The 16,738-nt window shown below is 38.5% G+C and overlaps 1 protein-coding gene and 1 non-coding gene across 3 annotated transcripts in view; both read right to left on the bottom strand.

Annotated features, from left to right (window-relative positions):
* Positions 1-16,738, bottom strand: part of TMTC2 (transmembrane O-mannosyltransferase targeting cadherins 2) — a 370,759-nt gene that overhangs the window by 221,534 nt on the left and 132,487 nt on the right. The gene's annotated exons all lie outside the window — the stretch shown is intronic.
* Positions 4,342-4,505, bottom strand: LOC123640962. The gene has a single exon (XR_006736184.1). It is a non-coding gene; the product is annotated as a U1 spliceosomal RNA (small nuclear RNA).

The raw sequence follows: 16,738 nt of genomic DNA on the forward strand, positions 1-16,738 counted from the left end.
GGTGCAATCAGAGGATCTTCCATATGAATATTACCAAAAAGCAGGATAGAAAAGCCCTGGATTGAGAAGAAATACTCCTGAATCTAGCTCTCTCATTTATTGCCTAACTGCAAAAACAAGAGATTCACACAGATTAAGAAAGCCATCCAAGGTGATATAACCAGTGAAAATGCAGAGTTAGTATTCTAGTTGGGATCAAATGACTGGGCATGGTTTTCAATTGCTTCTCTAAATTATTTCCCAATTAACCTCTCTGAGCTTCAGTTTCTGAGATAATGGTTTTACCTTGAAATCATTTAACCAACACTTGTAATTGTTCATTTATCTTCTACATAGAGAAGATACAGAGTGTTCTGAACACCCTAGTACAAATGATCTCTCTGCCCTGTTAGCTGCTGCTATTATTTTACAAAGACTGGTGTATGATCTACAAAATGTCCCTTATTAAAGTTTGCTTGACCAATAACCTATGACATTAGGTGCTTTTGGGGGTTAGAACTAAAATAGATTGATCAGGAGTTGATGATTTTGTACTATGTGCCAAACACCATGCTAGTCCTTTTACATATAATAGCTATTAACACTTGTGAGAACTATTGACTTTTCTGCATGGTCAATAAAAAGGCAAAAAGATGTGTTAAAAATCATGTCTTGAAAATTACTCTATGTGGCAAGGATGGTTCATCATTCTCCAGTATCTAGTCTCCCCTTTTTCAATATCTAATAGAACTCCAATTTTTAACTGGGCACAGGGTCATCTAGAAAAAAGTTACCTATTTTCCCTTGATGCCAGATATGGTTGTATGAATAATTTTTGTCTACTACTTCCAGAAAGTGTCTTTAAAAGGAAAAGCTTAGCCTTCTTCCCCTCTACCCCTACCCTCTTCCTTCCTGCTGGGTGGAGCACAGATGTAATAGTTGGAATTCCAGCAGCCATATTGGCCCACAAGGTGTCCTTAGGAATAGAAATCATGCATAACAGTAGAGCAATAAGACTGAAGGAAATTGAGTCCCTGTCACGTAGACCATACCAGCCTTGAGCAAACTACCTCCCCTTTCTTGAGTAGGAAAAATAAATTGCCATCTTTTCTAAACTACAATATTTTGAGTGTTAAGTACTGACAGCCGAACCTAGTCCTGAGCAAAATCCTTTGTTAACAGAAGACCCACTACATCACAGTGAATTGATTTTCCATTTTGACTTAGATTTTTGCACGTCTCTGTGTATTGACTGTGTATTAAATGAATTTCCATATAAATTGGCTTTTAAAATATTAGAACCAGACGTAAAATACCCTGCTATGACATTCATCAAGAATCTAACCCAGAAGTAATTGCTTAAGACTTGATAGGTTATAATTAAAATTTAAAAGACATATGAAAAACTGCCAAACGTGTTGTGAGAAAGCGCTGATTTCAAGCAATTCAGAACAAAAACCCAAGGGGCTTCGACTAGACACCAGTCTCGATATTGATGTGAATATCTCTAATATCAGTGTGGAAACCCTCATACCAGAGTGAGGGCAGCGGAGAACTCAATGGCAGAGCATTCTGGCATGAAGCTTTGTCAAAGCAATGAGGAAAGCTGGAAAGGAAATTTTGCTGAGGACAATAATTCACCCTTTCAGTGGCAGATCCATAAAGGACAGGGAACCATCTTCCCCAAACCAGGTTTTCTACATGCTATTAGTTCAGCATCATAACCAACTCTGTAAGCTTTTTGAGGAATGTTCCACACTTTTAAAAACCTGTTCAAAGTTACTGGAATTTATCTTTATAGCAATAAACCAAGTAACCTACAACAGCCATAAGATATACTACACCCAACTCTCACAAAATGGGGGTTTCAAAACACAATTAACAAATCTCATAATTTCACTGTGAGAAAAACTTTAAATCACACCCCTAGATTTACATGGTAGGAAAAAAAGCTTAAAGGACATTATTAGTAAAACAAAAATGAAAGAACGAGGGAGTATCTCAGCCATGTGCAAAACGCGCTATACACTAAGAGAGACTTTATTTAATATGATAAAATTCCCTGACGGTTGTTATCTGCTTAAGCAGGTTTTTATTTAACTGATGATTATGGCAAAAGAATATGGAGTAAGACTAAATTGTACTGAGCTTTAATATATGTCATGTCACACATGCAAGTCAGTGATAAGGGATATATTACACCACCTCAACATCGTATTAAGAAAGATACAGACCAAAAGAGCCTTAATGGAATCGGAGTAATCTGCTGGCAAAATGAGAAGTAAAGGCAGTTGCTCAACACTAAGCATAATAGATTTTGACCCATTTGCATTTTCTTCTATGAATCCAAAATATAAATAGTAAGACCTCCTCTGCTATTTATTTCACAACTAATGAAACACCTTAAATCAAAGCAAAATTCCACGCTGATATAATTTGAAGTTGCTTCTGTGAATTGGTGTTGAAAATTCAGAAAGATGCTAAGGAATTAGGAAATTTTCCACCCTAAGAAAATCAGAGAAAATCAGAGCAGCAGATACGAAAAAGGAACAATTATGGGAAGAATTTTCCAGAGAATACAGGACTTTGCTTCGAAACAAAAAGACAGTCTGTCAAGTCTTCAAGGAGGTCTTAACCTGTTTCCAGTTTTGTTCATTTGTGGCTCTTTGTTTTTGCTGCTTTATGATTTTTCCTTCAGAAAATGTTGACAAAGGCCAACACTACTATAAAACTGAAGAATGATGTGATACTGCCACCCAAACTGCCCTAGTGTTTCTCTTACTGCTATTTTTGTCTATTGATGTTTCAGTCACAAATACCCACATAAACAATGACCATTAGTCTTTCAGAGCAGGAATGATGCTTAGATTCCTCCAACATCAGATGGCACACTTTTCTGACACACTTTCAATTATTCTATTTGAAATAGAGACCAAACTTAAAAAAAAATGTGTAACAATGGGTTAAAATTTGTTTTGCAAGAAAAAAAAGATGGCCTTTGTTAATCTGCTCTGCTCCAGTGCTGCCCAGACATGCCTGTGTGTGCTCAGGTCGGGCAGTGAAATGCAGTTAAGCAGACTGATTCGGTAGCAAACTGAACACATTCAGGTTGTGAGAGGGTGGACAGTTATTTCACCTCTCTGCACCTCACTTTCCTCATTTGTAAAATACACATCACTGTACTCGCCCTATAGGAACATTGTGAGGAGTAAATGAGTTAGGCAGCAAAAAGTACATTATTATATGTAACATGATATGTAACATATGTTAACTTCTATTACCACCATCAACACCAAACAACTGATGCTACCCATCAGCAAACAGTATAGTTTTTATCATGTCTATAACCTTCAAAATCTGCAGACCATGGTCATGAATCTTTCACTTAAAATTCCCTTAAGCTTTAATGACACTTTGAAACCAAGAAAATAAGCATTTATGAAGTGTTACCTTTGGCCTTTAGTGCAATACTCTTCTCGTTCTCCTTTCTTTTTGACTAACTCTTACTATCTCTCCTTGGCTAGCAACCCTTTCATACATTTGTCCTCCCAAATGTGGATGTTTCTCTCCTGGTTCTGCTCCCTGACCACCTTTCTCTCTATAATTTTGACATCTGTGGTCATCATGTCCAACAACTGCCACTCAAGGGCTGACTTCCCCATCTATCCTTTATTCTGGGTCTTGCTCACGACCTACACTTCTAATTGCCCAGCTGACATCCACATCTGAATGGAACAAAGAGTGATAGAATCCCGATTCCTCCACTAGCACCAGCTGTGATGCCTTTGGCCAGTTAGCCTTTCTGAAGCTCCACTTTGCCTATGCTTTGCAGATAATTTTAACACTTTTCATAAAATGTCATGTTAAAGATCCAACGAGGCAATGTTAACTTAAAATGTTTGAAAATTACATAGCCTTGTGCAATGAACACCTGCTGTTTTTACAGACCCCCTACTTCTAGTAATAGTGTCCTGGTTTTCTTTTTGAGAACGGCCCACATCTACTCTCTGTCCATCTGGGTACAATGAGGTTGCCCAGACCCTTTGATGAAAGTCATACGATTTGGCCAATGAGGGTATCACGTAAACCCCTCCATCCCGGCCACACAAGTGATGTAGGGGCAAGCAAGGCCAATCAGAGTCCACATGGCACCAATAATCTACTGAGAAAGGGCATCTTCTCTTGAGAATGAGATGAAGTCTTAGGGCTGCTAGAACAGCGGTCCCCAACCTTTCTGGCACCAGGGACTGGTTTCATGGAAGACAATTTTTCCACAGACCCAGGGGACTGGACGGGGGAGGTGCAGTGTGTGGTGTGGAGCTCAGGCAGTGATACACGGCCCATTTCATTTTTTTTAAATGCCAGGAGAGAGCATGAATGCACTTCCCCCACTACCACAAATTATGCCATCAAGTTTCCCCATATGGGGAAATGGCAGGGGTCAGCACATCTGGAGTGCAGCGGATAAGCCTCATCCTGGGAAAACCACCTTTGTGATCATGGTATCTCCCCTGCCCGGTAAGTACTGTGGCCCATTTCCTAGAGCACAGGGTCTGCCCGATAGTGAACCCAACATAAAAAAACCCCTATCAAGGGACAAAGGCAATTCCTAATGTAGCTGGATCCAATCATGCCTGAAGCCAATTCTACAATGTTTAAATAAGGCAATAAATGCCCCTTAGTCAGAAACTAGTTTGAGTTGCTATTCTGACACCTCCAACCAAAGCTATGTAATCACCATGCAACATTGCTCGGTGCCCTCTCAGTACCTTAAGCTTAGTAAGTCTAAATCTGAACTCACTGTCCCCACAAACGTTCCCCTTCTCATACAAGCCCTTCATTGAGTACCATCATTCTTCCATCACTCAAATTGAGGTTGTACACAAGGGCTCCTTCTCTCTTTGTTCTTACATCTATTTTTAAGTTGGTTAAAGACATTTTAAAGCGGTCCAGGACCTCAAACAATCCAGCTCATGAGCTTCCCTTGAATCTTCCTCTACCTTCCCTTTTCTCCTACTTCCCTCAGGCCTGCATTATTTTCTGCCTAGACTGCATAGCATGCTTACTAAAATTACCTGATCATTTTTCTCCCTGCTTCATTAGGCTACAGGTCCCCTCAGGAAAGGAATTATGTCTTTTCTCCCAGTACCTAACACATCTTAGGCACAGAATAAATATTGTTAAACTGAAATAGCTATCCATGCCTGCCTGCGTTCCCCCTTTGATCCATTATGCATGCTATGGCTAGAAAAACTTCCTGAAATATAACTCTACCACCACCACTCCCCTGCACAAAAGTCCCTCCTCATGCCCTATTTCTTACCATAATAAACACCCTCCACAGCTCAGCATTCACAGCCTTCCCCTTTTATGACCTCGAGGCCAATTTCCCATTACTTCTCCGTGTGCAGCTAATGTCAGCCATACGTCCCAGCCTCTATGCCTCGGCTCAAACCATTTCTTCCCTCCTTCTGCCTGGGTTGCTGTCCTTCAACCATTACATCTTTCCAAATATGCTTCAACCCCCCAATGCTCGTTTGCAAAGCCACTGTGCTCCTGAAGCCTTCCCTAGTTGTTGCTGCAGAATGTCCTTGATTGACTCTGAGTCACATATCCCCATTAACACTGACTGCTCACTGCAAATACCAGTGATCTCTCGAATGGGCTGATATGTGAGAGATATTTCAGAAGGATTAGGAAGAAATCTACGCTTTGAAAATGGCACACAGGTAATTTTAATATTCCCTCGTCCATACCTATTGAAAAATCATTGCCCAATAAAATGGAGTGATTCTGTTGTAAGGAAATTATTCACTCACTCATTTATTCATTCAGTAATGGGCTAGGCCCTAAGAAGGGCAATGCAGATAGAATGGTGAGCAAAATAGATTCCCTGACACCGAGAAACATTCAGCCTAGTAGGAGTCAAATAAGCATACAGGGAATTTCACTGCAGTATGATAAATACTACCTCTAACACAAATCCTGTCTGCTGTGGGAGAAACAAGACAGACTCCCAACATCTTAGAGGGTCAAAAGCCCCCAGGAGAAATGCATGCCTACCCATATGCAAGGAGTTAACTGAAGGAGTAAGGGAGTCGTGGAGATGTTCCCAGGCCAACAGTCAGTATTTTCTAAGGCCATGGGGCAGGAGAGAGTGTTGAAAGTTAGGGATCTGAAAATACAATAGGTTAGTTTCGCTGAAATGAAGTTTGAGGGACGAGTGGCAGGAATAACTGCTATTACTCTGTCATGTACTATTGTCTTTCATAGGATGGAGAGGAATTTGGCTGGACACGGATCTTCTCAATGATTTTCAGGTTTAATTCACTTATTGTCTTGGAACTTATCTCCCAACACACTGTTAACTCCTTGTAAGTACTTAGGTTATTAAGTACAAAATGTTCAATTTCCTTAAGTACTAAGCTTAACAGCTGATATTTCTAACACTTCACTTTCACATTTCTTGTTTTATTTTTATCGTGAAGGTACATACTCAGTCCTTCAAATGCAATTTTTGGCTTGTGATCATCTTTCACATTTTTTAGAGCAATTTTTGTGAAACCATGGATAAGTCAAAAATTCATGTTATTTTAAAATGAGTTCCATGGTGGAACCAATGCAGCACAGAGAGCTCAGGATATCAACAAAGAGTTTGAAAAGGATGTGGCTAATGAACGCACAGTTCATCGATGGTTTGAGAAGTTCCATTTTGGTGCTTTTAATCTTGAAAATGAGCCACGTGGGTGACCTGAGACCAAGGCGGATAATGATGAGCTAAAAGCTATAGTGGAAGCGAATCCATCTAAACCTATGTGTTAATTAGCAGCAAGGTTTGACCTTACTATTTCAACAGTGGACCATATGAAACAAATCGGTAAGGTAAAGAAGCTGATCAGATGGATACTGCATGAATTAAATGAGCACCGAAGAGACTTCGTCTTGAAGATTGCCTTTGATGTCACGACATAAAGGCAAACCATTTCTACACCATATTGTGAAGAAAAATGGATTCTTTTTGACAACTGCAAGCATTCTGCACAATTGTTTGATAAAGTGACAAAGCACAGTCCAAAACTGAATATTCATCAAAAAAAGCTAATGGTGGTCCACCACCAGTATTATCCACTACAGCTTCATGAAGCCTGGTCAACTGATTATAGCAGATGTCTACTGCAACCAGTTGGAACACACGATGAAGATGCTGAGATTGGTCAACACAGACAGGCCAATGGTCTTGCAAGACAATGCTCGACCACATGCTGCACAAATGACACTGCTCAAACTATAGAAGCTAGACTTGGAAACTCTGTCACCCACCGCATTCACCAGACATTGCACCAAAACTGACTACCAATTCTTCCAGGCTTTGGTACCATTTCTTGCAAGGAAAAACTTCAGTTCCCAACAAGCCATAGAATACGCCTTTCATGATTTCATCGCCACTTACTCTCCAGGCTTCTTTGCTGCAGGTATAAGCAGGCTACCATTAAGATGACAAAACTGTGTTGCTAGTTTAGGTACATACTTTGATTAATTGCACTGCTTCTTGTGAGAGATATAACAAACTACACTGAGTCTGAATCGGACATTTCATATTTAATGGCCTAATAGAAAAAGCATCTTAATACTGATAAGCTGCAATCACCTTTTGGGAAAATTCTAGATTGTTTTGAGTATGTAGGGAATTATCACTTTCATCTAAAACTAGTTCACTCACTCTGGGCACTAACCTCTGCTCACTCAATGATAATTAACTGTGAAAAACCATGAGGTTAGCTGGCTTACTCAAATGTCTCTGGTGCTTATTTGCCACTTAACCTATAATCCCTTCATTAGTATCCCTCTTTAGTGATAAGCCATTATATTTAGAAAGCTCCAGTTAATATGCAAATACTTGACTACCAGGGTAGGAGAACAGGGGAAATACTATGACATTTACAGTCTGTCTTATTTTGGGGAGGAGCAATGTATTTCAGATTCCTACAGAAACCTAAGATAGGGCAAGTAAGTTTCAGTGCTGGGTCCTGGGTTTGTTGGGGGCAGTGTTAGGTTTCTAGGTCCTCGGGCAATGGAAGGCACCATGCTTTAGATATGCCTTTATCATGACACCTCCAACACTTTACTGAATGTGATTGTTTCCATCTTGATCCCCTCCTACTAGATTGTAAACCCTTCAAGGACAGAAATGACGACTTTGTAAGCAACTGGTACTTAATGAACTGTCACCATGTAGACGCTGAATGAAAAGAGGCCACAGTAAGAGCGAGCCTGCTGTCAGAGACATCCAAGGGACAGAGCCCCAAGTAACTGTTTATTTTGTGAAAAGTCTAAGAATGCCAAACCTTGAGAGTAAAGGAACATTCTTAGGGGATCTTTTTCCATCCCTTTTGCAGTTTTTATGATAAGCAATAAAGGAGTTTTCTGAGCTACAACTGCACAGCAATCCACCCCAACCCCAGCTCACCCTCAGGAAAAACGTCAACTTCTGATTTAAAGATGACCCCAAGTGCAGCTGAACTAAGCCCCCAAACTGTTGGAGATTACTCTCATAGAGCTTCCAAGAGTTTGCTCAGACACTCTTTCCTCTCAGGAGAAAATGAGGAGGTGAAACCTTGGCTAAATATTTTTAAAGTATCTTTAGTTCCCCAGATAATGTAGTGCTGCCTGTTTCATAATTTCTACAGGATATACCCAAGAAAAAATGTTTTGACCCTAGAAACAAATTGATAATCACTTAAAACAAAGCTTATTTATAATTAAAACTTTAGTTACCTGAAACTGTTTTCAAACATGACTTACATGGAAAGCATTTTGCAAGACTGAAGCAAAAACTAACAGCATGAAAGTATCATGAATACCATAGTCCAAGCATTTAATTTCACTGATTAAAAGAATCCTCTACCTTAATATCAGCTTAACAGCTTGAAGCATTTCTCACTGTCTTGCAATTCGCATTATGGAAAACAATATTAGTATTTTCTATATAATTATTTGGTCACTATACCCATATGACATTCTTACATAAAATAATTCAACATACTTTGTCTCCTTCTCACCGTACTACAATGGATCAGAATCCCAATTTAAGAGCTTAATGAAAATAATTTCTCCCTAATTTTCCAGATTTGAATTTAGTAACCACTAGAAGTGGCACTATGAAGCCTTCTCACACCTAAAAGTTAAATCAAGTACTGCATGTGAACCACTTTAACACACTAGTTTATATAATTTATGAATTACCGTCTGTTTTGTAGGTTTTCATAAATTCATAGCTATATAAAAAAGTTTATCTTTGCATAGAATGCTATGTTTCACTTACAATAAGTTCTTGGGCGTTTGTGATATGTTGTGACGTGCACCTATTCCTTATAGTTTTCCTGTATTAAAAACATTACAAATGTTTGACTTTAAGAGATGACGTGAATATCAAACTATACTTTTATGAAGTCTAATGCTTTCAAAAATGAATGGCTCTATGGGATACTAGATTCTAAGAGAGAGAATAATATAAGAGTAACTATCAGATTCTAAGAACACCTATTTTGTGCATGGTTTTGTTCTATGTGCTTTTACAGAACAAAAGAAGATGTAATCTTTGTGCTTAAAGATTTGATTATGAAAATGCACTCTCTAAATAGTTAGGCATGACAAGCTGAGAATACACCTAGTCAAAAATACTTACCTTCATACATAAGTGCGCTATGGAAGTTTCAGAACAGATACACTGAAGTATGTGGTAATTCTCCCAACTACTCAAGTATTACTTTAAAAAAAAATTCTCATCCTTGAAGGGTCACAATCCTCCCCTAAGGTAAATAGGAAGTGTCCCCTCTGGCTACACCACTGCTTGTGAATACCCTAAGAGTCCTCAGCCTGAACACTGCCAGACCAGAAAGTCAAGGGGGAAATTTTTTAAAGGAGAAACTAACAGGCTCTAAGAAAAGATACACTGGGGGTGGGAAGACATTCACGTTGCATTATCCAGATGTTTGGCTTATCTGTTCACCTAACCCGTCTTCCCTGAATTGAGTCTTGACCAAATCACCTTTGTTTACCCACATCTCTCCTTCAGCCACACAAAAGAGCCAAACAGCTCATTTTAGCCAAATGTTTGCAGTGATCCTTCCCCTTTTCTACTTAAGATTTTCCACGTGTTGCCAATGTATTCTTCACTGTTATTCCCCTTCTAATACCACCTTGTATTTGTATCATCCTTTTACAGTTTACAGAACATGCTCATGTTCATGATCTTCTTCAATCCTCATCAAATCTCTTTGAGATCTTACCCAAGACTATGGGGTCAGTAAAGATCAGAGCTCCACACACTAGAATTTAAGTCTCAGCTCTTTGTCTACTTTTCTCCCCGTTGTGAAAAGAACTGTGTTGCCCAGCCCTCCCCAATTCATATGTTGAAATCCCAACAACCAGGACCTCAGAATGTGACTGTACTTGGAGACAGGATCTTTAAAGTGGTGATTAAGTTAAAATGAGGCCTTGAGAGTGGGTCCTGATCCAATCTGCCTGGTGTCCAGGTAAAAGGAAATTTGGATACACAAAGATGCACCAGGGATGCACATGGAAAAAAGAGACCATGTCTCCGCAAGTCAAGGAGACAGTTGTCAGGAGAAACTGAATCTGCTGACACCTTGATCTTGATTTCTAGCCTCCAGAACTATAAGGAAATTTCTATCATTTGAACTCCCCAGTCTATTTTGTTACGGCAGCCCTAGCAAACTAATACACCCTACTCTACCACAGAGACAGTCACTTTCATTACATATACTATCTATTGTTTATCTTTCAGAGTTTCAGAGAAATTACATTTTACCCATAAGCCATGTTTCTCCATTATGTACTATGTATGATGTTCCATTTTTGATGAAGGGTTGAATTGCTTTGTGAGAATAAATAGGGTTTTTAGTGGTATTTTATTTTCAGTTCTGCCAGAATTTTTCTAGATTCTCTATCAGAGGGGGAAAAAAGCTTGATGGTGGCAATGGGGCTAATACACTAAGGCATTAATGCTGACTAAACAGACATGATAAAACACTAGTGCTACTTTATATTTACACTGAGATTGACGAAGTTTACAAAGCACTCACATTATCTCATTTTATCTTCAATAACGTTACAAACTAGGAAACTGAAGCTGGAGGGGTTAATTAAAGAAGGGCACACATTTAATAAGAGGCAGAAAGGTCTTCAACACTGTTCTCTAAACTACTCCATTTAACCTTCAAAGCAGCCTCTGTTCCTCCACATGTACAATAAATCTCCAGCGAGAAGTGTTTGCAAGATGATTTGAAAGTAAAATCCTGGCCTATTATTGCATTTTGTCTGGAATCCATATATCTGCCCTCAAGACTCAATAAAGCTACAAAAAACACTTTTGAGCCATATTCTTTTAATTTCTGCATTTCAAAAAGAAAGTCTTCTTTTAATACTAAGGCATCTTGGAAAACGTGAGTCAAAGGAAGGTGTTACTTGTCTTCCAGTGATGGGTGAAAAAGGCAGCTCTATGAAAGCCAAAAACTAACCTATAATTTCATATTACAAGATTTAATAGAAAACATATTCTGGCAGAAATTTTGCTGCCCGAATCCCTTTTCAGCTATAAAATAGTTATACACACACACATCTGAGAAAGATCAGACTTTGAACATATTGTAGCAACACACACGCAAAACATGGGAAGCTTCACCAGGGCTGCCTGTGATGATAGGATATACAGACATCCCTACATTAAAATCAGCCTCACAGCTAAATCAGAGAGTCTTTTTGGACATAAGAATATATGAGCTCTGATGTAAAACAGACAGGCAAGGAGGAAAACACTCTAATTTAAAACTAACACAGATGAGCCTACACAAAGTACCCAAACATTTGGTCCACAAACCACCAGCAACTCTCTCATTTGTCATGGAAAGCAAGAGATACTTCATCCAAGAATGAAGAAAGAGATAGTAACTCCACCATTAAAATTTATCAGCAGTCTAATATATACTGTAGTACTTTCTAAATTTCATGTCATTCCTTGACCAAACTTTAATAATCAAGAAATAAATTTCAGGGAGCTCTGGCACTTTTTGCTTTGTAGCTCTTTAAATAAATCACATGGTAGGCACTTAATATAGATATGCTAAATGGCATGTGAGAACTATCAGCTCTTTCAGGTCTCATATTACAAACAAATTATGAAGCACCAACATGTCCCTTCAACAATAGAATCGTAAGCATAGCATATTTTACCCTTTTGCTGACATGGAATTCGCATATCTGGAACAGGTGGGTATGACCAGGGCCCTTTCTTTAGCACTCTATGAATGACCGCTGTATCAGCTAGCCTCCATTAGGACTGGAAATCCCAAACCTAGGATCTTGAGATCGTTTTTATTCAATCTTGACCATCATTGCCATCAATAAACATAATTAGCCATTTCTAATAAAAGAATATTTTTTCTACATGCAAGTAGACATGCTAATTAAATAAATTCATAAGGCATAAAATGAACAAGAAGTATGTAAGAATGGAAGACGGTATTCAATCAGAGGAAGCTAAGCACAACAGATCTAATTATTCACTCCAATATGTGAAGAAAAAAGTCTACATTTATCTTTTATCTAAAGCAACCCCTAAAATCCACGTTGTGTTGGACACTCACATTCATACTTTGGACTCAGCCAAATTTTGATTGAATAATTCCCCTTGGACTTACTAGCTGTATGATTCAGTTTTCTCATCTATAAATTGCCATTCATGGTGAAGATTAAATAACTAGGTTAATGCCAGTGTTTGGCACATAGTAGATGCTTAATAAATGACTGCTTCAATTATACTGATTTGCTTCCCCTTCCTGGATGCCACAGAAGAGCACTTTTTTCTGAAATGTTGGCCCATACTACTACATCTAATATTCAGTTACTGGTCATTTATCCTTTGTCTTAGCATATTCTTAGGACTTTTGCTCCCCTCTCTCACTGTACCTATCTAACATTGTGCTCGTATTAATCAAAAGTTAAGTCTCTTGGCCAATCTAAGAGCACAAGAATGATGTTCACAGCAGTCTCACTCAGCTGGAAGGACAGATGACAGCAAGGTTAAGTGAAGTCATCAAAAAAAAACATAAAATAAAAAGTCACCAGATTTATTGTTCACAGCCTAATCAGGATATTCTGGGAAGCAGCCTCATTGGAAAGATGACAGTTGCACGTGACCAAAGAAGCTGGGCTTGGGTACATCTTCTTAAGATCACCCCTTTTAATAAAACCATCATGTGCTTTGTGAACAATTTTTTTAAGCCATAAACCCAAGGCCTATTTTCTCTTGCATGAAGTAGGAAAAGAATTAGTTGAGGTGTTTCCAGTCACTCATGTATCCATTACATTTTCAAAGATGGCCATTTCTAAAGGATAGGACAGTATGTGTTAAACCTATTCTATCTTTGCTAATTTTTTTTTAATTAACATAATATTTGAAATTGTCTTTTTACACTCTTCATAGATGCCAACTCCTACACAGGTAGACAGTAAATGGGCTACGATTTGTGATGGCCCGGAATACAACCCAGAAGAGTTTAAGATTAAATCACCTTGTGGAAAAAAAGCAATGTCATGCACTCTGCCATGGTCATTCCACTCAGAGTGGATAGATTTTCATGTTGAAAAAACATTAAAAGTTGCCTTGGGGAGGATAACAGAACAGGATGCCCAAATGCTATATTGGTCCTGTCTACTAATGGTTTCCTTTCTGAGGGCATCCTGGGGAGAAGTTCAATCTTTCTAATGGGAATAAAAACTATGCTGCAACTCTCCAAGGGCATTTACCACTTTACAAATGAACTCCAAACTCTGCTGTCTTTAAAAGGCAGTAGGTCATTGGGAAAAGTCATTTTTCAAAGCTCCGCTGAACTGGCACTCGGCTTTTAGCTAGCCACAAAGATAAGGAGTGCGGACTCAGTAACAGAATCGCCTTTAATTTTTAATGCCCATCCATTTCACGGCTCCCAAGAGGAATCAATGACTTACTTATGGCATCATAAATGGCTTGCACTGGGAATATGCATGTATTTTCACAAAGCAGAAAGGAATATCATCCATCAACTATTCATTTTAGATGAACATTTGATAAAGTTTACAAAAGTATAACAAAGGCATCTTCTCACTCATCTCTAAAAAATAAAAATAAAAATAAAAAATAACTTCATCATTGTCACCCTGAAAAAGAATTTAAGTGAAAGTAAACTCCTAAGGGAACACATGTTTTTTATTTCCCATTCTTATAGCACACACAGGTATAGCATGTTCAAATACCAATGGTTTCAGCTGGAATGTAAAAGACTGTGGGGTTCACACATATAAAGATCAACAGTTGTTTTAGAAATTAACTACACATCTTAAACTTCTACATAAGTTCTAAACTGATCCAGGTGTTATCATCAGGGTAGAAACAGATGCAGTGTTAGCACATTAAACTGTGAATCCAGCTCCAACACCACTTAATGGGCTCCACATGCCGAATACGACCATCATGATAGGAAGTACACTCAACCCAAAGCCTAACTTTCCAACAAAACAAGAGTTTCATTATCCTCCTTATGCTCACAAACAACTATTCTGAGAGTAACATTGTTTTTATATTCATTATGGTGCATTAGTTCTGAGGGAGGGAAATGATAGAGTAATTCAACATCAGAACAACAAAGCCACAGTTGTCACAAGGGTGTTGACACCATGACACCCATACTGTCTTCACAATGAAGGCAGCACTGGTTGCACCACCCTGCTTTATCTTGTGATCCCATCTGGACCCCCAAAGTGGCTGAGGGAGGAGAGAAGAATGATGGGGAAGTTTTTATAATAACCATTACTTAATGTATGTATAGAAATTTCTAGTTTCCAAAGTATTTTTTATATATATCATGTGATCTCACAAATGCTTTTCCCATCTTTTTAGTGATGAAAATAAAGACTCTCATGTAAGATTTCATGGTGAATAAGTAGAATTATGAAAAAATTGCATCTCTGGACTGGTGTTCTATGCTGCTCTGCCACTCCATGGGCTCTCCAGACATGCGATCCCGCGATCCCGGCACTGGGAGGCCATTTGCTTATAATTTACTGATTAACATACACACACACACACACACACACACACACACACACACACACATACACCCACAATTCTAGAATAATAATGCACAATAAAACAGCACAACTGTTTCAGTCAATTGCCTTTAGTCCATTTCTTTTGCAACTAGCAGTACTAAAAAAATCTAGATGATGTTACATTAGTGCGACATACTGAAAAGCTGTCTGGAATGGAAGAGATTTCACCATGGAGTACTGTGCATTTGTTGACTTTTCTATTGACCAAAAGCCCTACAATCTTTAAATAACTTCAAAAACAGATAAATAAAATAATGCCAAACTAGTCTTTATATTTTTAGTACTTCCAGAATTCAACTCTGATGAAAATTAATTGAATATCTTGACTTTGACAGGTCACTATTGTATATTGTTTGAAAGGAGGAGAAAAGGAAAAGGAGGAGAAAAGAAGAAAAAGACACCATCTTGTTATGTTGTCCAGGCTGGACTTGAACTCCTGGGCTGAAGAGATCCTCCCACTTCATTCCCCCATCTCCCAAGGAGCTGGAACTACAGGCATGTGCCACCATACCACCCATCGTATATTTCTTGAATCAAGTCATTTAATTTGTAAATCCATCCTCATTTCCTGACCTTCAGCCTTATTACTTGTTTTGCATTAAGTAGTTGGTTAAACCCATGGCAAGCCAGCTTCCAGTATCACTCCTGTTAGGAACAATAGCTGTTGTTATGACAAGTAGACCATATGTCGAAATCGCATCTCAAAGAGGGGTTTTAAGAATAGGTAACAGAGTTTTTCTCAAAAGATCCTTCTGAAACCTAGGCTATTTTTAATCTAACATGGGCTTATTTTGTCCTTGTTGACTAATGTATATGTCATACAGATTAGAAACTAAGTGAACTGGAGGATGAAAAGGAAGAAAAATGACAGACTAGTAGAAAATCTGGGGAAATTTTGGGAGGTTTGGGGGAAGAGAAGTCCTAAGCCTTCCTGTCTCAGCAAAGATGAAGGAATGAAGGCAAGTCAAGTCATTTTGTTTCTTCTTTCCTCTCACTTGTAGTTATGGTTAGAAAAATAAAAGCCAGATAATCTTAATTACTGGCAAAAGGGATCAATTAAACCTCAAAGACAGGTCTGTATTAGTTTCCTATTGTTACTGTAACAAATTACCATATACTTAGTGGCTAAACACACAAGTTTATTATCCACCATTCTCTAGGTCATAAATTCAAAATGGGTTTCACTGGTCTAAAAAAAAAAAACAAAAAAAAAATCAAGGTGTCAGCAGGATTGTGTTCCTTCTGGAGACTCCAGTGGATAATTTGGTTCCTTGCCTTTTCCAGCTTATCAAAGCCACCTGAATCCCTTCACTCAGCCCCTCTCTCTATCTTCAAAGCCGCCAATTTCTTCCATCATTCCAACCACTACTTCCATTGTTACTTCTTTGACTCTCCTGCCTTCCTCTTTCCCTTGTAAGAATCCTTATGATTGCACTGGGCCCACCCAGATAATCCAGGATAATCTATTTTAAGATCCTTAATCACATCTGCTAAGTCCCTTTTGCCATATAAGATAACATATCCACAGGTGCTAGGATACAGATGTCGATATATTTGGGAGGCCACTAAATGTTCCACTTAGCTTAACCAA

This window comes from Lemur catta, chromosome 6 (genome assembly GCF_020740605.2).
Source record: "Lemur catta isolate mLemCat1 chromosome 6, mLemCat1.pri, whole genome shotgun sequence".
NCBI classification, from domain to species: Eukaryota; Metazoa; Chordata; class Mammalia; order Primates; family Lemuridae; genus Lemur; species Lemur catta.